Source organism: Camelus bactrianus, chromosome 18, assembly GCF_048773025.1.
Source record: "Camelus bactrianus isolate YW-2024 breed Bactrian camel chromosome 18, ASM4877302v1, whole genome shotgun sequence".
NCBI lineage: Eukaryota > Metazoa > Chordata > Mammalia > Artiodactyla > Camelidae > Camelus > Camelus bactrianus.
The window spans coordinates 41,104,028-41,127,025 of record NC_133556.1 but is presented as its reverse complement, the minus strand read 5'-3'; the positions used below and the strand labels follow the sequence as shown (position 1 = coordinate 41,127,025).

Here is a 22,998-nt window from a genome sequence, read left to right as displayed (position 1 = left end):
TAAATTAAAAGGCTATTTTAAAAATGAATCATCCTTTCAGGAACAGGTGATGAAAGGAAGCTGCATGAAGGAAAATGGTGCAGTAAATAATGATATTTGCCTGTTGTACTATGTGTGATATATATATGTGTTTTAGTCTTAATTTGGTATCTCAGTTTCTTAATTTAATAGCTGTATTAAGGTGTAATTTACAGGCCATACAATTAACATATTATAATTGTACAAGTCAGCCATTTTAGCTATTTCTAGAGTTGTGCAACTGTGTCCTCAAAAAGTCCCCTTGTGTCCGTCCATATGCAGTTTGCCCTCCCCTCATTGGCACCCTGATTTTATTTGTTTTTGTTTTTTGGCAATCACATCTCAAAAGAATAATTTACACAGCAGTACTAATATAGCTTTGCACTTTTAGAAATGACACACTTAAATATGAAATCAGCGGTCATTGCTGAATGTAGGCAGCAGTATCAGACATCGGTGAGAAGAATGGACTTCAGTGTCAGACTGGCTGCAGTCTTACCCAGCTCCACCATTTACCAAGTTACCCAAATTATTTTCTGTCTCAAGCTCTATATCTGTTATATAGGTGTAATAATAGCAGCTTACAGAGTTGTGAGGATTAAGCAAACAGGGAAACAAAATTTAGTGTACTGGCCAGCTTATGTTATTACCTAAGAAATAGCCTTGCAGGTAGAGAGCAAAATTCAAATCAGTTTCTAAAGTATGTGTAAAATATGATCCAGTTCCTGCCTGGTTTGTAAACACGTATGCCTACTGCAGAATATAAAAGCAGGCTAATTTCCAACAGAAAAGATCATTTCTCAGCATTTCTTTCAAAGGTAGTTGCAAAATAATTTTTACTAAATTTTCTGTGCCCATCTCTGACAGAGCTTTGACACCAGGGAGGTAATTATCTACATTTTTGTTAAAATGATGCTGACCATCAGTAAGTGTTCTGAATTATATTTTAGCCTTTATGTTGGGAAATATTGTGAAACTTCTTCTAAATTAATGGGGGAGGGGCATTCATTGTAGCTCTTGTAGCCTGATAAGGCTTCACTAAATTATCTTTTTTTATTTTAATTAAAGTAATTAATTAATTTTTTGCAGGGGGTGGTAATTAGGTTTTTATTTATTTTATTTTTATAAGAAGTTCTGGGGATTGAACCCAGGCCCTTGTGCATGCTAAGAATATGATCTTTCACTTGAGCTATACCCCCCTAAATTATCTTTAATAAGGTCTTTTTCTCTGTTTTGTTATTTTCTTTTATGTACAGATGCACAAAGCAGGGTCATCAGAAGCCTCTCAATTCCAAAGATGATTATAGTGAAAAACATTGCACAGTGACAGTGAATCCTTGGAATATGAAGAAAGATTGTAAAGTCCTGAATGAATTAAGAAGGAATTGTTACATTATCTTACATGTAACCATGGCTCTCTTACCTTATTTTCACTTTATAATGAAGATATTCCTCACCCGTCAAGGTTGCTTTGTTAGATATAGGGAATATCTAAAGCCTTTTCTGGAAGTTTTTTAAATAAATAAGAGCAGGTAATTTATCAGAAGTGTGAATGGTGTAATCTGCTCTGTCTAGTATGGTAGCCACCAGCCACATGTGGCTATAGTGAAATGAGATGTTCTATAAGTGGAAAATACATAATAGATTTTCAAGACTTCGTACAACAATAATAATCTAAAATATTTATTAAAAGTTCAAAGTGTTAATCACACTTTTGAAATGATAGTTTATTGGATATTTTGGGATAAATATAATTATTACTGGAATTATTTCACTTGTTTCTTTTTATTTTCTAAATGGGATTACTGGAAAATTGTGACTTGCACTATGTTTCTATTGACAGTGCTGGCTTCTAACTTATTGCAAATAATATGAAAAAAACTTTGATTAAATATTTTATAATTGAGTAGTTGATTTCCATCATATTATTTTCAGGTGTACAACACAGAGGCTCAACATCTTTATATATTATATTCCATTTAATGTCACCATAAAATAATGGCTATATTTCCCTGTGCTGTATGATACAGCCCTGTAACCTGTCCATTTTATACATAGTACTTTTTACCTCTCAATCCCTTACCCCCTTCCTGCCTCCCTCTCCTCCTTCTCCCCATTGGTAACCACCAGTCTGTTCTGTGTACCTGTGAGTCTATTTCTGTTTTATTATAGTAATTAATTTGTTTTATTTTTTAGATATACATATAAGTTAATAAATAGAATATTTGTTTTTCTTTCTCTGACAAATTTAACTTAGCATAATACCCTGTAGGTCCATCCATGTTATTGCAAAAGACATTATTTAATTTTTTAATGGCTGAGCAGTATTCCATTGTGTGTGTGTGTTCATGTGTATATATGTGTGTGTATATGTGTGTATATAAGTAAATATACATATATATATATATATATATATATATATATATATATATATATATATATATATATATATATATATATAATATACCACATCTTCTTTATCCAGTCATCTGCCAGTGAACATTTGGGTTGTTTCAGTGTGTTAGCTATTGTAAATAGTGCTGCTGTGAACACTGGGGTGCATGTGTCTTTTTGAATTATATTTTTCTCCAGACATATACCCATGAATGGGATTGATGGATCACACGGAAGTATATTTTCAGTTTTTTAAGGAAACTCTATACTGTCCTCCATAGTGGCTGCAACATTAACATTCCCACCTACCAAGTAGGAGGGTTCCTTTTTCTCTTAAAAGGTCAAAAATTCCTACATTTATATACTTTCCTTACAGTTTAGGACACAATTTGGCAAAAGCCAGATAGAATTTAATAGGAGTAAATACAGTATTTTTTCAAATGTCCATGCATTATGGATAGATATGTTATTGATGAGTTGGTTCCCTATTTTTGTAGATGCAGAAGTTTTTATAGCTTCACAGACATTTCAGTCTTGCAGAAAGAAAAATGTCTTTGCATTTTGCTGAACTTGTCCGGGTGGCTTTATCGAATTTGGTCCAGGCCTGCAGAGGTGAATACACATCCAAACCTGAACCATTTGAATGTCTGCAAGATTTTAAGAGTCTAGAATGTCAGATCTGGACTATAACTCTGGTGAATGACATCAGTGGGTGGACTCAAGAAAACTCCATTTGAGTGCAAAGCCTTTCATAAGCCAAAAAAGGCTTTGAAATTGTGGCAAAGCCAGAGACTTTTGTGCACCACATATGGCCACAAACCCATGGGGACAACCACAGGCCTTCTGGAGTGCCAAGGGAATTCCATGTGAGGAGTCCAGCACTCACAGGAATCCAACAAGTCCCTGCCAGCCAGAGCACCTTCATTGCTACTGTGGTATTTTGAGCAAATGTCTTTTCTTCAGGTTCAAATTGGTTTGTTGTTTTTTTTTTTTTATAAAAGAAAATCAAACAACTTCTTGTTCCCTTGGTGAAAGTAAAAGCCTAACATTTTCTGATTTCTTTTGACAGAGAAAACTTCAGCCTATGAATCTAAACTCATTTGTGATGGTCTGCAGCTGGGAGCAAGCAGATCAGTGTCAGTCCCTTTGCAGCCGTTGGCTGGGAGCCTGCATGTTCCCTGGAATGATATTTGATACATATCACCCTAGCCGTGCCTTCGCTCTGGACTGGGAGGCGAGTCAGTCAGAATCTGCATTATGGAATGTATGTTTCAGATCCAAAGCTAGGAGATCTTTTTTAATAGCCAGAGAATGTAGTCATAAATATATCTATTAATGTATTTATGCAAGAACAATTTTAAAGTTTTTTTATTATAAAAATTTCCCCCAAAATTGAAAATGAAAGAACATTGGAATTAAAATCCAATGGAATTAAAAGCAGTGGAATTAAAAATCATCTGTACCTTAGTTATACATAAAGAACCTTAAAATCCTTCTAAACATTTTTTTGTTCAAATGTAGATATTTTTCCCTTCCAAAAATGAAAATTATTATTTCACATTTTTTTCTTTTTCCTTTTATTATATATTCCATATCAATAAATATAATTCTTTTAAATCCCTTTTAATGGCTGTTTAACATTATATTGAACAGATATGTAAATAGTCCTAGGTTTAAGAAATTTAAAAATTTGTCATTACAATGCCCCTGCAAAGAATTTTTTTGTGTTTCTATTTTTAGTTACTAATTTGGACTAAAAGTTAACAAGTTTACTTTTCTTCATCTAAAACATTGGTTATTTTATGAATGAATTGTAAGGATTTTAAATAACTTTTCAGTAATTTCAAAAAAGAAATTAACTTTAAGGCAAAAATGTATGATGGTTTGCAAATCTATTTTTATTATATCTTCACTTTTACCAGTGTCATATCTGTGTGTGTTTGCACAAGTGCTTTAACTACCAGCAATGTAAGAAAAATCTGTGTACTAAAAATGTGAAAATAGTTTCCTGGTTTGTGTTTTCATTCTCCCAATATAGGTTTTGGATGACAAGCTTGTATTTGCAAAAGTACACACCCTGTGGGAGGTGCTCTGTACATAAGCTGAGATACTGTACATAAAATTGCCTCTGAATCCCAATCATCTGAAAACCCTGTCCTCAGCCTTTGATACCTTCAGCTGTTTTATGAAAGTCCTCCAAGTGGATGAAAGTGTCAACAACCGGAACAAGAGTTTTTCATTACCCTTTTTGAGAAGAGCTGCGTGAACGACTTTTATATTCAGGATAGAGATACATTCATCAATCCAAACACCAGGAGCCGCACTGTAAGTCTAAACCGAGTTTAGCTGCTGTCTTGGGGGTGATTTAGAACCTGCTGTTGAATTATAAGTGATTTGGTTTTGTTGGTTTGGTTTGGTTTTTAAAAGCTGCCCATAAAAAGGAAAAAAGAGAAAGAAAAGAAATATGCCTACAGATTCCTGTTAGGATAGTAAACAGTGGCTGGTTATTTACCCTGTATAAACCACATGCTCTCTTAGAATCTATTTAGGTTTACTTCATCCTTTCTCAGATCAAGTATCAAGTAAGGGACAGTTTTAAAAAAAATTCAGGATTAACAGGCTTGTGAGCTTCGGGATCTGCAAGGCAGCTTTCCCTTCCCATGGTGTAAGTCAAATGGCAGAAATGAAATAAAGCACTTCATGTACCCTCCGGTGTTAACAGGAAAAGGTGAGTCTTCTTGACCTTGTTTCTTCCTGGGTAAAATGAAGATAATATGTCAGGAGTCGACAAGCCAATTTAGGGCAGGAACCATGTTGTCTTGTTCACTGCTGAATCCCAGGCACCAGGAAGGCTGAGTTTAACAAGTGAGTGAATGAATGAACTGTAGTTCCCCCAGAGTTACCATGTGGGGCAGTGTGGATTAGCAGCTAAGAGCATAGACTCGAGAGGTGAGGGTAAAGCTCAAGTGATGGGGCGCATGCTTAGCACGCATAAAGTCCTGGGTTCAGCCCCCAACACCTCCTCTAAAGTAGACAAATAACCCTAATTACCTCCCCACCCCCCACCAGAATTACCTTATTATCTCCCTGCCACCAAAAAAAAAAAAAAAAAAAAGGTAGAAGTGGCCAAGAGCGTAGACTCAGGCTGGAACACTTGTGCTGGTTTCTCGCTGTCTACCTTGTAAAAGTCATTTAGCCTCTGTGTTTATCAAGTTCCTCATCAATAAAATGAGGATAATAATAGTACCCACCTCGTAGAGATGCTATGGGGATTATTGAATCTGCTTGAATTTTAGAACAGCCCTGGCTAATAGTAAGTACTATGCATCTGCCAGCTCTTTTCATAATTACTGACAGATGTTATTATCAACCAAAGAAGTATTAGTTCTTTGTAAGGGAAATGCATGTTAGACCATTTCATTTATCATTTTCTGTAATTCAGGCTTTTTCCCTCTGAAATACCATTTTCTGTCTGTGCACTAGTAAATCACAGGGCTTTCCAAATTTCATCTGTCTGAGTTCTTGTCATGATGACAATACTGCAGAGTTTTGACATTTTTTAGGGACTCCATCTGAGATGACAGCAACCCTTCAAATTCAGAAGCACTTCTCTAACTGACAACATCTCGCATGAAATGAAGTTTGTAAAATGTAAGAGCTTCAGACGCTAAATGATGCCATAAATGCAAAGATGTTATATCTAAGCTCTTTAAATAAATCCTGTCATTGAAATAAAGGAAATACTATATTATAGCGCTCTATGACTTTGTTACCTTGCTATCCGTTTATCTGACTCTCTAAGACAAAAGAAAGCAAAGACTGAGATTGATCATTACTACTGTGTGGTACACGTATTTGTGGATGAAGACCATACTGAAATGCACTGTCTAAGATATTAAAATGGACACTAAATAGCTGCTTGATGCACATGCATGAACAGAACAGGGAGCTGGTTGCAGGGAGCAGACACTGAGCTTCCTGGATCAGAGACTCAGCATAGCAGTCCAGCCCAGCAGTCCACATGTTTTATATTTATATCCCAGCAAAATTAGCAGTGAGACTCTGAAATGAACTTGAGGGACACTTGCAAACAGCTGTCATGATTACTAATGTGGGACACCAGGATTCTACAGTGTTTAGTTGGCATCTGCACACAACCATTTCTTTTCCACTAAAGCCTGTTGTAATTGCTGGTTCCACATCCAGGCTGAGGAATCATCTCATGTGGTGTTTGGGAGGGAGGTAAGTGGAGTCAGGACCCATGCTAAGGCTGGGTGGGTAATAATCTAGTTCTAGTACAGGAGAAAGGAAAATAGGTCAGGTGGGAAGGAGAATGACTGGATTTAAATTTTTTTTCTTGAGTAAGCTAAATATATAACATCATGTCAAGTTTCTTTATTGTTTATATTCCATGTGCTGTCACCGAATATCTACTGAATTGTGGGGACAAAAAAGCCTGGGTTTTAGAATTGACCCTGCCCCTAAACAGCCAGAGTCCAGGTTCCTCTGGGTGTCCAAGGAGGGGGCTGCTGCCTCCACTGAAGCAGTTTGGGCACTTGGGTGGCCTAGTTTTTTTTGCTGTGGAAGACTGGCCCGGTTGTAGGACATTAAGCATCTGCAAGGCCCTCACCAGGTACCCACGGTGGTCCCAGGACTGTAACATCCAAGTGTTCCTTTCCAGCCACGTATGCAAATGACCCTCAAGGGGTTAGTATTAATCCTCGGTGAGAATTATGAAAAATTATATGGTACCTCCATCCCTTCTGGCAAAGGAGGGCCCCTTATTTACAAATGACCACAAAGTGTTAGCACCGCATTTTATTAGCAGAACATGTGAACACGTGGTGACAGTGACGCTCACCTGTTTGCTTCTGCTTCCCAGTGCAACTTCAGCCTCCATCAGAGGACCTCAGCTGCTCCAGCGAACAGGGCCTTCTGTACAGGGAATGTGCTCCTCCTCGAAGCATAGACAAGAAGCAGCCCTTAGATCTCATCAGGTGAGCTGTTGTGGAGAGCACTCCAGTGGGAAGGGCTCAGGGTTGCCCTCATGGCTTCTGAGTGTGACAGTCCTCCAAGAGTGTTACCAACCAGGAAGCTCACAGGAGCTCTGAGCTTTGTTGCCCCAAGGTTTACTGGAGGCTTTATTACAAAGACATGATTTATTGGGTCACTACTGACATGGCTACCCCAAACACTAACTGTAAGTCAAAGCCCTAACATTTGATGGTCTCTCCTGATGGTCAGTCACTTGTCACAAAGCTCAAAGCCCCACTCCTCTAATCACATGGTTGGTGTCTCTGGCTGGCCAGTCCCCATCCTGAGTCATCTCATGAACACAAGCCATCCAAGGGTCCACCATGAATAGTAAAGACACTCCTATCTTGGGAAATTTCAAGGCTTTAGGGGTTGCCGTCCAGGAACTGGGAACAAAGACCTACCAAATTCTTCATTAAACAGGAGTAAATGTTAGGTTTCACTTAAATTATAAAATAAGAGAAGTATTCTCACTGCTTAGCTGTATCTGCTGTTCGACACCGTTTCACTACACCACGTGACTGTAATGTCGCTCTCAGCATGTGTATTCTCAGAGCATCAGCGCCGGCTGCTCCCCGGGAGCTTATGCTGTTTGTGCAAGGCTGCTGGGAGGAGGGAGGCCAAGGAAAACTGAGCAAACAAAAATAATCGGGCTAATAAGGAAACAATTTCAGATTGAAATGAAGGAAATAATACAGTATTGAGATGGGAGACTTGGGGGGAAGTGAGTCAAGAAAGCGATCTTTGAGTAGGTTACATGTGAGCTGAGATGGTGATAAGGAGGCTGGACTTTGAGGATCTGGGATAAGTCACCCCAGGAATAGAGGCAGCTTGTCCATTGCCCCGAGGCACAAATGTGCTCAGCAGGTTTGAGGAGATACTGGAGCCAGCGCTGGTGAGAGTGATGAGACGCGAGGTTTAGAAGGGCATCAGGAGCACAGAAAGTAGTGTAGACTCTAAGTGCAGTGAGAAGCAGTCATGATAGTTTAAGCACTAAGGTAATTTTCTCTCATATTTTGCAAAGATAATGTGGAGAATGAATTGCAGGGACCCAGGAAGCAGGGAGGCCTGGTAGGAGGCTCTTGGAGTGGGCCAGATGAGAGATGGTGGGAGCCAGGGAGAATGCGTTTGGGGAGTGGAGCTGACAGGATGCAGTTATGGGCTGGCTGTGGATGGTGAGGAGAAGAGAAGGGTCAAGGTAGCCCCAGGTCGGCCTGGAGCCAGGTGCCTGATCTTCCTAATCTCAGTGCCCCATTCAGATGCCCACCTACTTGGGCAAACCTCTTAACCTTCCAAGTGAGGGTTTTAAATCATTGAAGTCTTTTTGTTTGTTTCACATTTTATGGAAAGATTCAAACACGTACAGAAGTAGAGAGAACAGCACAGCCAGCCTGTCTGTATCAGTCACCCAGCTCCAGAATTATCAACTCAGAGTCACTGTTGTTGCATCTTTCATCTCCACCTCCTCCCCTCCTCCACTTCGTGATCATTTTGAAGGCAATCCTACATAGCTTAACCTTTCATTAGTGAAATGACAAGGTCTCTTTCAAATACAATTGGAATATTCATTTTTTTTTAGGGTTACAAAATAATTCCCTGATTGTCACAAAAATACACTTTTAAGCAGTTTTGGGGTTGAAATCAGGATCCAGACTAAGTTCACACATTGCAGCTAGCATATCTCTCAAGTGGGTTCTAATCTATAATTTTCCTGTTTCTCATTTTCCTTGAAATTGCTGAGGGATTTCTCTATTTCCTGTTTGGTTGATTTCATTTTCCCCTGTGGTTAGACTTATTTCTCCATCCTATGTATTGGCTTTAGCTAAGTGATTTGATCCTCCCCTAAAAGCTTGATCTGATTGAGGTTCAACTCTGTGCAAGAATATTTGTTATATGAAGTTTTGTACTCCTGTCATAAGGTACATAATGTCCAGTTGACTCTCTTTTTTGTGATGACAGCAGCCAATAATGATTGTCACCCGGGATCATTATTTCATAAGGGATTTTATTTCATGTGGTCATACTCTAATTTCCTCCCACAATTATCAGCAGGATCACAGTCATGAAGAGGCACTTTCTCATTAACCCGGATTATCCTGTAGAACAGTTTTAAAAGAGGAAGTTTATATATTTGTAAATATTTAAAGTTGATACATTTTTCTATTGTTTCTAATGTTTTTTTCTAATGGAGGTACTGAAGATTGAATCTAGGACCTTATGCTTGCTGAGCACACACTCTGCCACTGAGTGTACCCCATCCCCCTTGAGATTCATATTTATATGATATATTCCTTCTGTTATTTTTGTTTTATGTTATACAGAATTTGATGGCAGGGCAATGGGTTTGATGGCTATTTAATCATTCTTTATGGGCTTTTGGGGTTGGTGTGTGTGTTTGTGTTTGTAAAGAAAACAATTTTCCCACTATTTTAAGTATGTTTTGTAAAGGAAATTATGTTGATCTGTTCCCTTCTCCTGGTCCATGTATTCCCTTGTTTCTTCCCACTAGTGGCCCCTTGAGCTCTGTGACAAGACTAGCATGTCGTTAATCCAGGTTGAAGGAGATCTGAAGAGATTTATTCAAGGAGATGAAATTTGTAGACAATGAATTGGAAAGTATTGAGAAAGTTATTCATTAGGAGAAGGTATGGGGTTGAATTGTTAAGCGCAGAGAAATCTAAGCTATGAACCACCAAGACAATTATTAACTCCAGGAAAAACAAAGTAGGGAATAAAAAAGTAAGCCTAGCAGACAACTTGCTACAGCTGTGAACAGTCTGTACAGAGTCCTAATAATGTAAAGCAAGGATACTGAGCTGATCAAAATTATAATGTATTTGTATCAAAAGGTTGGAAGAATGAAGGTTTGGGTGTGTAGAGGAGATGTGGTTTGAAAGAGAGCTTAATATTCATTTTCCAAAATAGAAAGTTAAATAGGTGATACATAAAGCTGAAAAAGTCAGTAGGCTGTGTTACAAGGATATTAGTCAGAGATAGGGAGTTTTTATTCCAAGAGTCAGCAGTAGGAGCTGAACATTGTTGCTTCTGACCAGGAAATGGGGCGGTTGTTGGGAACTGCTCCTTTTTACAATCCGTGTTCGAGAACTGTTTGACTCTTTAATGAATGTATGGTATAAGTTTGATAAAAAGAAATCAAAGCTGAATTTTGAAAAATTGATGTTAAGAATTGGGGTGTTTTTGACAGAGAGAGATAACAATCAGACAAAACTACATTTGAAGGGATCCTCATTATTTCTAGCCTTTCAGGAAGGACTAGGGGGCAGACATCTGTTTAAGGTTCAAAAGTTCTTTCTGACATTCTTGCCGACATGTAACCTTTGGAAGTAATGAACTCTCCGTCATTGTAAATATGCAGGCAGAGGCTGCCTGACCAGCTCTCTAACTGTAGCAGGGTGTGTTTACCATTGGCCAGTTGGAGCAAGTAACTTCTAACATTCTTTCAGTTTTGAATGTGGCATTTTCAGGATGGATAGTTGATAAGAATGTATTACAAAAAGCTTAACAAGAAAGAGTCCAAGACATCTCAAACCCATTGCCAGGGTTTTCTCTGCCAGACACCATCCTGAGCCTGCCATCTGTGAGCCAGGCCACAAAGACCAGTCACATGAGAATGAACACACTTTGTCCCTCCTATCTGATTTGGCATCGGGCTCAGCCATTTTCCCCATGGAATGGTCCACGCCCAGGTCTCTGACGATGGAGCTGGTCTCACAGCAGCCCTGTGAGCGCTGGTCCAGCCCTAGGGGTTCCTGCGTGAAGTTTCTCAGGACTCCAGGCTGTTCTCAGAGCTGAGTCCCCCCTAGGCTAAGCCCTCAGAGCTCATCTCAGCTCCAGACTGAGCCGGAAGCTTCCGAGAGAACTCAGAGCTGAGGAAAGTCACAGGTTTTACCCAGCACTGCCGCGTCAGCAGTGCTCCAGCTGAGGGAAGTATCAGCAGCAGCAAACACACCTGAGCCGCCGCCTCATTGTTCCGCCTCATCCCTAAGCCCTCTGTGTCTGCCTGTCTGTGTCTGTCTCCCTTTCAGGACCAGCCTGGCACCGCTTCGTGCCCTGCCTCCTTTCTTCTAATCTTGCCTCCCTGGCCTGTTCCGTCTACTCCAGATTAACTGAGTAACATTGAAGGGTTTTTGAAACCTAGGAACAGCCGACGTGCTAGATACAAAGAATACAGGGCAGTTCCTTACTCAGCCACATCCCTCCTGCCCTCTTCCGTTCCCACATGAGTTTTATAAATATTTTGTCAGAGAGACATTGCAGTCCCAGTTGTTATCATTATCAGCCATTTCCTTATTATCTGTGGTTTACGATGCATTTGCTCCAGGGAAGTTCCCGAGATAAGGCAGACGCAGATGACTGAGCCAGTAGTTGAAGTCCACTTGTGTCAAGCCTGTTAAGAATGATCTTTGGTGGGATTTGTTGAATGTGCCAGACTGTCCAGTGAGTGGTGATGATCCCCTGCATCTGCTCCGGAGTCGGCCTCGTCCCCTCCTTTGCTCTGTTCTCATTTATCTCTCTTCAGCAGGTGAACCAGTGATCTGTATTTCTATGATACGTAAAATACTTCTTATTTGACGGTAGAATTTGGGGGCTGCTGTGAAAACGCATATGTTTTAAGTGTGAATTGAGTCAGAGGTTTAAACTTAAAGCCCCCTTGATTTAGAATCAGAAATTAGTATGATGGAAGGAGGGTATAACTCAGTGGTAGAGTGAATGCCTAGCATGCATGAGGTACTGGGTTCAATCCCCAATGCCTCCATTTAAAAAACAAATAAATAAACCTAATTATGCCCCACCAAAAAACAAAGAAAAAAGAAATTAACATGAGGATGAAGCTACAGACTGAATATGTGTGTCTTCTGAAACTACCTTCTGTCTTTCTGCAGGAAATTCTACGGAGAGAAGGTCGGAATCTACTTTGCTTGGGCTGGGCTATTACATTCAGATGCTCCTCCTGGCAGCAGTCGTGAGGGTGACTTGCTTTCTGTATGTATATTTTAATCAAAATAACTGTACTTAGAGGTAACTTCTCTTTATTCCTTGTTACGGTGCTTACTTAACTTAGAATGACATTCTCCAGGAGCATCCACGTTGCTGCAAATGGCCCTATATTGTCAGTTTTTATAGCCGAGTAGTTTTCCATTGTATAAATATACCACTTCTTTAGCCAGTCATCCGTTGATGGACATTTAGGCTATCTCCATGTCTTGGCTAATGTAAATAGTGCTGCTATGTATATTGGGGTGCAGCTGTCATCCTGAAGTAGGGTTCCTTCAGGATATATGCACAGGAGTGGGATTCCTGTGTCATATGGCAATTTTATTCCTAGTCTTTTGAGGAAACTCAATACTGTTTCCACAGTGGCTGCACCAAACTGCATTCCCACCAGAAGTGTCGGAGGTTTCCCTTTGTCCACAGCCTCTCTAGCATATGTCATTTGTGGATTTTTGAATGATGGCCATTCTGACTGGTTTGAGGTGATACCTCATTGTACTTTTGATTTGCATTTCTCTGATAATTAGTGATATTGAGCATTTTTTCATGTGCCCATTGATCATTTGTATGTCTTCCTTGGAGAATTGCTTGTTTTGGTCTTCTGCCCATGTTTGGATTGGGTTATTTGGTTGTTTCTTAGTAAGTCATATGAGCTGCTTATATATTCTGGAGATCAAGCCTTTGTTAGTTTCATTTGCAAAAATATTCTCCCATTCTGTAGGTTGTCTTTTTGTTTTACTTAAGGTGTCCTTTGCTGTGCAGAAGCTTGTAAGTTTCATTAGGTCCCATTTGTTTATTCTTGCTTTTATTTCTATTGCTTGGGTAGACTGCCCTAGGGGAAGATTTCTGAGATGTATGTCAGATATTTTGCCTGTATTTTCTCCTAGGAGGTTTATTGTATCTTGTCTTATGTTTATCTTGCTGAAGAGACTATCTTAATTCCATTGTATATTCTTGCCTCCTTTGTTGAATATTAGTTGACCAAAAGTATTTGGGCTCATTTCTGGGCTCTCTATTCTGTTCCATTTGGCTGTATGTCTGTTTTTGTACTAATACCATGCTGTCTTGACGACTGTAACTCTGTAGTATTGTCTCAAGTCTGGGACAGTTATTTTTCCAGCCTCTTTCTTTTTTTCTTCAGTAATGCCCTGGAAATTCTATGTCTTTGATGGTTCCATATAAATTTTATTGTGATTTGTTCTAGTTCTATGGAATATGTCCAGGATAATTTGGTAGGGATTGCATTAAATCTGTAGATTGCCTTGGGCAGTGTGACCATTTTAACAATATTGATTCTTGCAATCCAAGAGCATGGGATACCTTTCCATTTTTTAAAGTCTTCTTTAATTTCCTTCACCAATGGTTTATAGTTTTCTGTGTATAATTCTCTCACGTCTGTGGTTAGATTTATTCCTAGATATTTTATTACTTTGGGTGCTATTTTAAAGGGGATTGTTTCTTTACTTTCTTTTTCTGTTGACTCATCATTTGTGTAAAGAAATGCAACTGATTTTTGAACATTAATCTTGTAACCTGCTACTTTGCTAAATTCTTCGATCAGCTCTAGTAGTTTTTGTGTGGACCTTTTAGGGTTTTCTATATATATTGTCGTGTCATCTGCATATAGTGACACTTTTACCTCTTCTTTTCCAATTTAGACCCCTTTTACTTCTGTTACTTTCCTGATTGCTGTGGCCAGGACTTCCAAGACTATGTTGAATAGGAGTGGTGATAGTGGTCATCCTTGACTTGTCCCAGATTTTAGTGGGAATCTTTTGAGGTTTTCACCGTTGAGTGCTATGCTGGCTGTAGGTTTGTCATATATAGCTTTTATGATGTTGAGATACGTTCCCTCAATACCCACTTTGGTGAGAATTTTTATATAAATGGGTGTTGAATTTTATCAAAAGTTTTCTGCATCTATTGAGATGATCATGTGGTTTTTGTCCTTTCTCTTGTTGATGTGAAGTATTACATTGATTGATTTTCATATGTTGAACCACCCTTGTGTCCCTGAGATGAACCCCACTTGAGCATGATATATTATCTTTTTTATGTGCTGTTGGATTTTATTTACTAGTATTTTGGTAAGGACTTTTTTCATCTGTGTTCATCAGTGATATTGGTCTGTAATTCTCTTTTTTGGTGGTGTCTTTGCCTGGTTTTGGTATCAGGGTAATAGTGGCTTCATAGAATGAGTTTGGGAATATTCCTTCTTTTCAATCTTCTGGAAGAGTTTGAGAAGGACTGGTATGAGTTCTTCTTTGTATGTGTGGTAGAACTCCCCGGTGAAGCTGTCCAGTCCTGGACTTTTATTTGTAGGGAGGTTTTTTATTGTTAATTCAATTTCATTCCTAGTGATCCATTTGTTCAAGTGGATAGTTTCTTCTTGATTCAGTCTTAGTGGACTGTATGTTTCCAGAAACTTGTCCATCTCCACAAGGTTATCCATTTTTTTCCATGTAGTTCGTCATGATATTCTCATATGATATTCTGTATTTCTATGTTATTTGTTGTAATTTCTCCATTTTCCTTTCTTATTTTGCAAATTTGTGCTCTCTCTTTGTTCTTCTATGTGAGTTTGGCCAGAGGATTGTCGATTTTATTTATTCTTTCAAAAAACTAGCTTTTGGTTTGATTGATTATTTTCTCTATTTTTTTAATCTTTATTTTATTTATTTCCTCCATGATCTTTATTATTTCCTTCCTTCTGCTGAATTTTGTGTGTTTTTGCTCTTCTGTTTCTAGTTCTTTCAGCTGGTGGGTTAGATTGTTTATTTGGTATTGTTCTTCTTTTTTGAGGAAGGACTGCATTACCCTAAACTTTCCTCTTAGCACTGCTTTTGCTGTGTCCCATATGTTTTGTGTGGTTGTGTTTTCATTTTCATTTGTCTCAAGGTATTCTTTAATTTCAACTTTGATTACATCATTGACCCATTGGTTTTCTAATAGCATGTTGTTTAATCTCAATGCTTTCCTTTCTTTCTCCTTTGTTTCTCTGAAGTTGATTTGTAGTTTCCATGGCATTGTGGTCAGTAAAGATGCTTGAGATAATTTCTATCTTCTTAAAATTGTTGAGGCTTCTTTTGTGACTAAGTACATGATCAATCCTAGAAAATGTTCCACACACATTTTAAGAGATTGTTTATTCTGTTATGGGGGATTGTAATGCTCTGAAAATATCCACTAAATCCAATTATTCTCTTGTATCATTTAATTTCTCTGTTGCCTTATTTATTTTCCGTCTGGAAAATCTGTCTAGTGATGTTAATGTGGTGTTAAAATTTCTGACAATGTTTGTATTCCCATCAATTTCCCCCTTTATCTCTGTTAGTAGTTGTTTAATGTACTTAGGTGCTCATGTTGGGTGCATATATATTAATGATTGTAATATCTTCATCTTGTATTGATCCTTTAATCATTACAAAATGTCTTTATTTATCTTTCTTTATGGCCCTTGTTTTAAAGTCTATTTTGTCTGAAATCAATACTGCTACACCTGCTTTTATGGCATTTCCATTTACATGGAATATACTTTTCCGTCCATTCACTCTCAATCTATATGTGTCCTTCTCCCTAAAGTGTGTCTCTTGTATGCAGTTTATTGAAGTTTCTTGTTTTATTATCCAGTCTGTTACTCTGCCTTTTGACTGGAGCATTTAGACCATTAACATTTACAGTAATTAATGATAGATGAGAGTTTATTGCTATTTTGAACTTATTTTTGCAGTTGATTTGGTATTTCTTATTGGTTCCTTTCTTCTTCCTTTTGTGGTATGGTAATTTTCCTTTGTATTGTATTTAGTTTTTGTGACTCACTTGTAAGATTTTGGCTTGTGATTACACTTTTTTGTAAGTCTGTTAACCAATTACTGTAACTGTGTGTACTAAACAGATATTAATGTAATCTCAAACCCATCCTACTGAGAACAAGATTTAAAAAAAAAAGAAGAAAGGAAAAATACTCTCACAGTCATGAATTCTCATTTCTGTAGCATCCTGCTTCTTTTCTATTTAGAGTAGACCTTTCAATATTTCTTTTAGCATGGGTTTAGTGTTGCTAAATTCTTTTAGTATTTGCTTCTCTGTGAAATTCTTTCTCTCTCCTTCTATTCTAAAGGATAGCCTTGCTGGAGCAAGTATCCTAGGCTGCATCTTTTTTTTTCATTCAGGACTTTGAATATATCTTGCCACTCCCTTCTGGCCTGTAGTGTTTCTGTAGAGAAATCAGCTGAGAGCCTTCTCTTGTAACTCACTCTTTGTTTTTCTCTTGCTGCCTTTAGGATCATTTCTTTATCCTTCAGTCTGGCCATCTTGATTTATGATATATCTTGGCGTGTTTCTCTTTGGGCTCTTCCTGTTTGGGACCCTCTGAGCCTCCTGTGCTTGGGTGTCTGATTCCTTCTTTAGGTTTGGGAAGTTTTCAGTCATGATTTCTTTAATTACCTTTTCCATCCCCTTTGTTCTTTCTTCCCCTTCTGGAACCCCTATTATGCATAGATTAGCATGCTTTATATTATCCCATAGGTTCCTTATATTGTTTTCATTGTTTTATATTTGTTTTTCTCTCAGCTGTTCTGATTGGGTGCTTTCTGTTGTCCTGTCTTCTAGGTCACTTATTCATTCTGCTGCATTATCTAGCCTGCTTTGTACAGCCTTTAGGTCAGATCTCATTTCAGCCAATGAATTTACCAATTCTACTTGGCTCTTCTTTATAGCTTCTATTTTGTTTTTGATATATTTTATGTCTCTAAAGACTATCTCTTTTAGTTCCTTCAGTAATTTGATCACTTCTTTTTTGAAATCTTGATCAAGTAGGCCATCAATGTCTATTTTATTGATCGTTCTTTGAGGGGATTTCTCTTGCTATTTTAATTGGCAGGACTTCCTATGCTTCTTCATTCTGCTCATATCTCTCTGGCCCTGTGGCTTAAGGAGTATCAGTTATCTATTGTGGTCCTTAAAGGAGTTTATTTATTTATCTAAAGCCTATGTGGGAATAAAACTTAAAAGAGAGAGAGAGAGAATTTTAAAAGAATGGAGGAAAAGAAGGTTTGAAAACAGTGTATGATCAATAATAGAAGAGCAAGTTGAAGCAGAATAGGAATCGAGTTGAGATATCTTTTAAGAATCTTAATAAAAAGAAGAGAAAATTCAAAATACAGTATTTGAAACTTGTGACTAATAAATAACAGATCAAAACCAAGAGAATTAAAAATGAAATGAGAATTGTAAACATATAGAACTGTTTAAAAATAAAGATTAAAAATTTAATAGGAATAAAACAGATATAAAAAGATTTTAAAAACAAAGATGTGTTCTCCTAGAGACTGTGTGCTCTTAATGGTTTTATTGAGAGGCCTTTGTGTCTTCGCCCTGTTTCACAAACTCACCTTGCTCTGTTTGCCCCCTTGTCTGTGCTGCTCACAGTGTCTGTCGGCAAGAAGATTGCGCCCCTCCAACACTGGGTCAGGTGATCCTCTCCTTTGTGGTGGGTGGGTGGGTCACTCCCCCTCCAGATGCTGCAGTCAGTGCTGGGCCAGTTGCTCCATATGTGGGCTCAGCTTCAAAAGTAACAGCTTTATGGAGATATAATTCACATACCATAAAATGCAGCCTTTGAAATTGTGCATTAGTGTTTTAAGTACATTTCAGGGTTTTGTAGCCATCACTCCCAAAAGGAACCAGTACCATTTAGTAAGTCACTCCCTAAACTTCCATTCCCTTAGACCCCAGCAGCCACCACTCTACTTTCTGTCTCTACGGATTTGCCTGTTCTGGGCATTTCATATAAGTAGAACCATACAGTAAGCTGCCTTTTTTGATTGTCGTCTTTCATTTAGTGTGACGTTGTCAAGGCTCATCCATGGTGTAGCATATATTAGTACCCAAAGTCCTTTTTGTGTTCAAATAATATGCCATTGTTATAAATACACCACTTTGCTTATCCATCCATCAGTTGATGATGAATAATTCTGCTGTAAATGCTCATGGACAAGTTTTTGTGTGAACACATATTTTCAGTTCTTCTCAGGATATATCAAAAAGTGGAATTGCTGGGATGTATTCTACTTTTAACATTTTGAGGAATTGCTAAAGTAGTTTTTAAAGTGACTGCACCATTTTATATTTCCAGTAGTAATGTATGAGGAGTCCAGTTTCTCCACATCTTCATCAACACTTTTTATTACCGGGTTTATAGATACATATTTATATATCATATATCATATATATTTGTCATCCTATTTGGTATGAAGTGGCATGTAATTGTGCTTTTGATTTCTGTTTCCCTAATGCCTACTGATGTTGAAAATCTTTTTATGTGCTTATTTCCCATTCGTATGTGTTCTTTGGAGAAACATCTATTCAAACTCTTTGCCCATTTTAATTGTATTTGTCTTTGTATTGTCACGTTTTAAGTCTTCTTTGTCTATTCTGGATAAATGTCCCTTATCATATTGGAAATATTTTCACCCATTCTGTGGATTGTCTTCTTACTTTCTTGATGAAGTCCTTTGAAGCACAGAAGTGTTTAATTTTATGGAAGTCCAGTTTACTTGATTTTTTTTCTTTTGTTGTTTGTGCTTTTGGTGTCATATCTTAGAAGTATTTGTAATCCAATGTCCTGAAGATTTTCTCATTGTTCATTTTCTAAAAGTTTTATAATTTCAGGTCTGTGATTTATTTTGAGTTAATTTTCATAAATGGTGTTAAGATAAAAGTTCAGTTTTCTTTCTTTCCAGGTGTATGTTCAGGTGTCCCAGCATCATTTTTGTAAAAATTACTTTTTCCCCATTGGATTGTCATGGAACCTTTATGAAAAATTAACTGGCTACATGTAAGAGTTTGTTTATGGACTCTCAGTTATTTTCTCTCAATCTGTTTGTGTGTCCTTTATGCAAGTACCACACTGTATGGATTAGATTACCATTTTGTTACTGAGTTTTGAATTTGGAAACTTCAAAACTTTGTTCTTTTTCAAGATTGTTTTGACTATTCTGGGTATCTTGCATTTCCATAGTTTTAGGAACAGTTTGCTCATTTCTCCCAAAAAGCCAGATTTGCATTGAATCTATAGGTCATTTTGAGGACAAATGCCATCTTAACAATAATAAGGCTTCTGATCCATGAACACAGAAGAGCTTTCCATTTATTTTAGGTCATTTTTAACTTCCATCACTAGTATTTTAGTTTTCAATATACAAGTTTCAGACATTTTCCTCAGTTTTCCACATATTTTTCTTAATATTCCTAAGTATTTTATTCTTTTTGATGTTATTGTAAATGAAAATGTTTCCTACATTTTATTTTTAGATTATTCACTGCTGTTGTATAGAAATATAATTACTTTTTTATATATTGATTTGTGTCTTACAATTTTGGTCAAACTATGTTGTTAATTCTAATAGTTATTTTTTCTCTCTCTCTCTTTTTTCTTTGTGGATTCCTTGTGATTTCAATGTATAATATCATGTCATCTGGAATTGAAATAGTTTTATTTCTTTCTTTCTAATCTAGAGGCTTTATTTTCTTTGTCTATTTGCTTTGACTAGAACCTCTAGTGCAATGTTGATTTGGGGAGGAAATAATTCAGTCTTTCACCATTATGTATGATCTTTGCTCCAGGTTTTTCATAGATGTTCTCTGTCAAGTTGAGGAACTTCTCTTCTATTCCTAGTTTTTATCTATTATTCTATTAATATGACATATTACATGAATTGACTTTTGTATGTTGAAGTGCCTTTGCATACCTGGATACATCCCACTGAATTGTGGTCTATTTTATATGTTACTGGATTGGACTTGCTTGTATTCTGTTGAGGACTTTTGCATTTATATCCATAAGAGATAGTCTTTAGATTTCTTGTGATGCCTTTGTCTGGTTTTGGTATCAGTGTGATACTCGTGTCATTGAATTAATTGGGAAGTGTGCCCACCTCTTTATTTTTAGACGAGTTTGTGAAGCATTTTTTTGTTTGTTTGTTTTTTGTTTTTGTTTTTTCTTTAAGTAGTTGATGGAATTCACCAGCAAAGCCATACGGGCCTAGCATTTCCTTGTGGGAATGTTTTGGATTACTATTTCAGTCACTACTTATTGTAGGATTATTTGAGTTTTCTATCTCTCCTTGAATTAGATTTAGTCACATATCCTTCTAGGAATTTATCCATTTCATCTAGATTATCTCATTTATTGGCTATACAAGTATTCATGGTATTCCCTTTTATTCCTTGTTATTTTTGTAAGGGCAGTAGTGACATCCTTCCTTTCATTTCTCATCTTAGTAATTTGAACCTTCTCTCTTTTTTGTTCAGTACTAGCTAAAAATTTGTCAATTTTCTTGATCTTTTCAAAGAACCAACTTTTCTTTTTGTTGATTATTATCTGTTCTTCATCTATTCTCTATTCCATTTATTTCTGCCTTTACTATTTTGATTAGAATATTTAATTCATTTACATTAATGTAATTTCTAATCAGGTTGAAGTTACATCTGCTATCTGCTTTCTATATGTCTTTTTATTTCCCCAATGCTCTATTACTACACTTTTTTGTACAAAGTAGGCATTTTCAAGTGTGCCATTTTAATTTGTTGTTTATTTTATCTATTTCTTCTCCTTCTCCTCCTCCTCTTCCTCCACCTCCTTCTCCTCCATTGCCCTGGAAATTATTATTAACATCTTGTTTTAAAGCAATCTAGTTCACATGAATGCCAACTTAATTTCAATAGTACACAAAAACTTTGCTTTGGTATCAATCTTTTCCCTCCCCCTCCTCATGCTGTCACTGTCATACAAGTTACACCTTTATGCATTTATAAGTGCATTTACACTGTTTCATAAGTATTGTTTTATGTAGTTGTCTTTTACATCAAATAGAAGAAAACACGTACATGTAATACTGTATTTATACTGTTTTATTTTCTTACTCATGTAGTAGTGCTCTTTATTTTTCAGGTGAGTGTCTTTTCATTTACACCTGCTGGACTATCCTTAGTATTTCTTGTAGGGCAGGCCTGCTAGCAATGGATCCTTTCAGATTTTGTAGGAGTGTGTTAATTTCTTCTTTTTTTTTTTGAAGAATCATTTTGCTGGCTATAAAATACTTGGTGACAGTATTTTCCTTTTATCACTTTGACGATACCATCCCACTGCCTTCTGGTCTCCATGGTTTTTGATGAGAAATCAACTGTCTTACTGAGGAGCCTTTGAATATGTTGAGCCTCTTTTCTCTTTCTGCTGTCAAGATTCTTTCTTCTTCTCTTTTGACACTCTTAGTCTGATATGCCTATTTTCGATGTCTCTATGTTTATACCACGTGGAGTTTGTTGAGCTGCTGGGATGTACAAATTAATGTTTTCATCAAATTTGGGAAGTTTTCAGCCATTATTTCTTTATATACTTTTTCTACCCCTTTTTTTCTCTCCTTCCTTCTGGCGCTCACATTATATGTGTATTGGTATTGTTGATGGTGTCCAACCTATCTCTGACACAGTGTTCATTTTTTTTCATTCCTTTTTCTTTCTGTTCCACAGACTGGATAATCTCAGTAGTTTTAAATTAACTGACTTTTTCTTCAACAAGTTCATATCTACAGAGAAATCTCTTATTGAATTTTTCATTTTAGTCATTATATTTGTATGTCTAGAATGTCCAGTTGGTTTTTAATGTAAATTTTATCTATTGATATTTTCTGTACAATGAGATGTTCACATACTTAAATTCTTTAGGCATGGTTTTGGTTAGCTCTTTGATCATATGTGTAATTCCTTATTTATGTCTTTGTCTAGTAAGTCCAGTGTCTGGGTTTCCTCAGGGAGTTTCTATTGACTACTTTCTCCCCTGTGTTATGGCCAAACTTTTCTGTTTCTTTGTACATCTTGTAATTTTCTGTTGAAAAGTGGACACTTAAAATATTACAATATGGCAGATCTGAAAGCCAGATTTTCCTCGTCTCCAGGGTTTATCGTTGTTTCCATTGTCATTGCTGCTGCAGCTATTTATTTAGTTACTTTCCTGAACAAATTCTGTAAAGTCTGTATTCTTTATCATGCATGGCCATGAGATCTGTATGTGTGCAGAAAGCCTAGTTGTCATCACTGTAATAATGATTGGACAGTGAATTCTTTCAATGCCTGGAGCCAATCGTTTGAGCTGTTGCCAGGTGGCTGTGTGCCTGTGTGCTGAGGGATGCCCTCAGCACCGGCAGGCAGTCTGCAGCTATTCTGTAGCCTTTAGTTCTTGCTTATGCAGAACCTCAAGTTCAGCCAGAGTTGAAGGCTTAAGATTTTCTCAGATCTTTCCTTGCCATGTGCCACACATGTGTACGGCCTTCTACAATTCTCAGAATTTTCTGGAGCTATTTAACCCTACCTCCACCCCCAGAAAGTCTCAAAACTCAATTTTGCCTTCTAAGTTTCCTAGTCAGCATCTAATTAGCCTGTACTGGTACCACTGCGTCAGGCAGTTGTAAAGTTACTCACTGCTGATTGTTTTCCACAAACACTCTGGGGACAGGCTGTTTGCACAGCATGAGTTTGAGA

General features: G+C 37.3%; 1 long non-coding RNA gene across 1 annotated transcript; it reads left to right on the top strand.

Moving 5' to 3' along the window:
• Positions 1-4,460: 4,460 nt before the first annotated feature.
• LOC141573857 (uncharacterized) lies at positions 4,461-12,451 on the top strand. Its single transcript, XR_012500185.1, has 3 exons — positions 4,461-4,737; positions 7,295-7,409; positions 12,351-12,451. It is a non-coding gene; the product is annotated as an uncharacterized LOC141573857 (long non-coding RNA).
• The last annotated feature ends 10,547 nt before the right edge of the window (positions 12,452-22,998 follow it).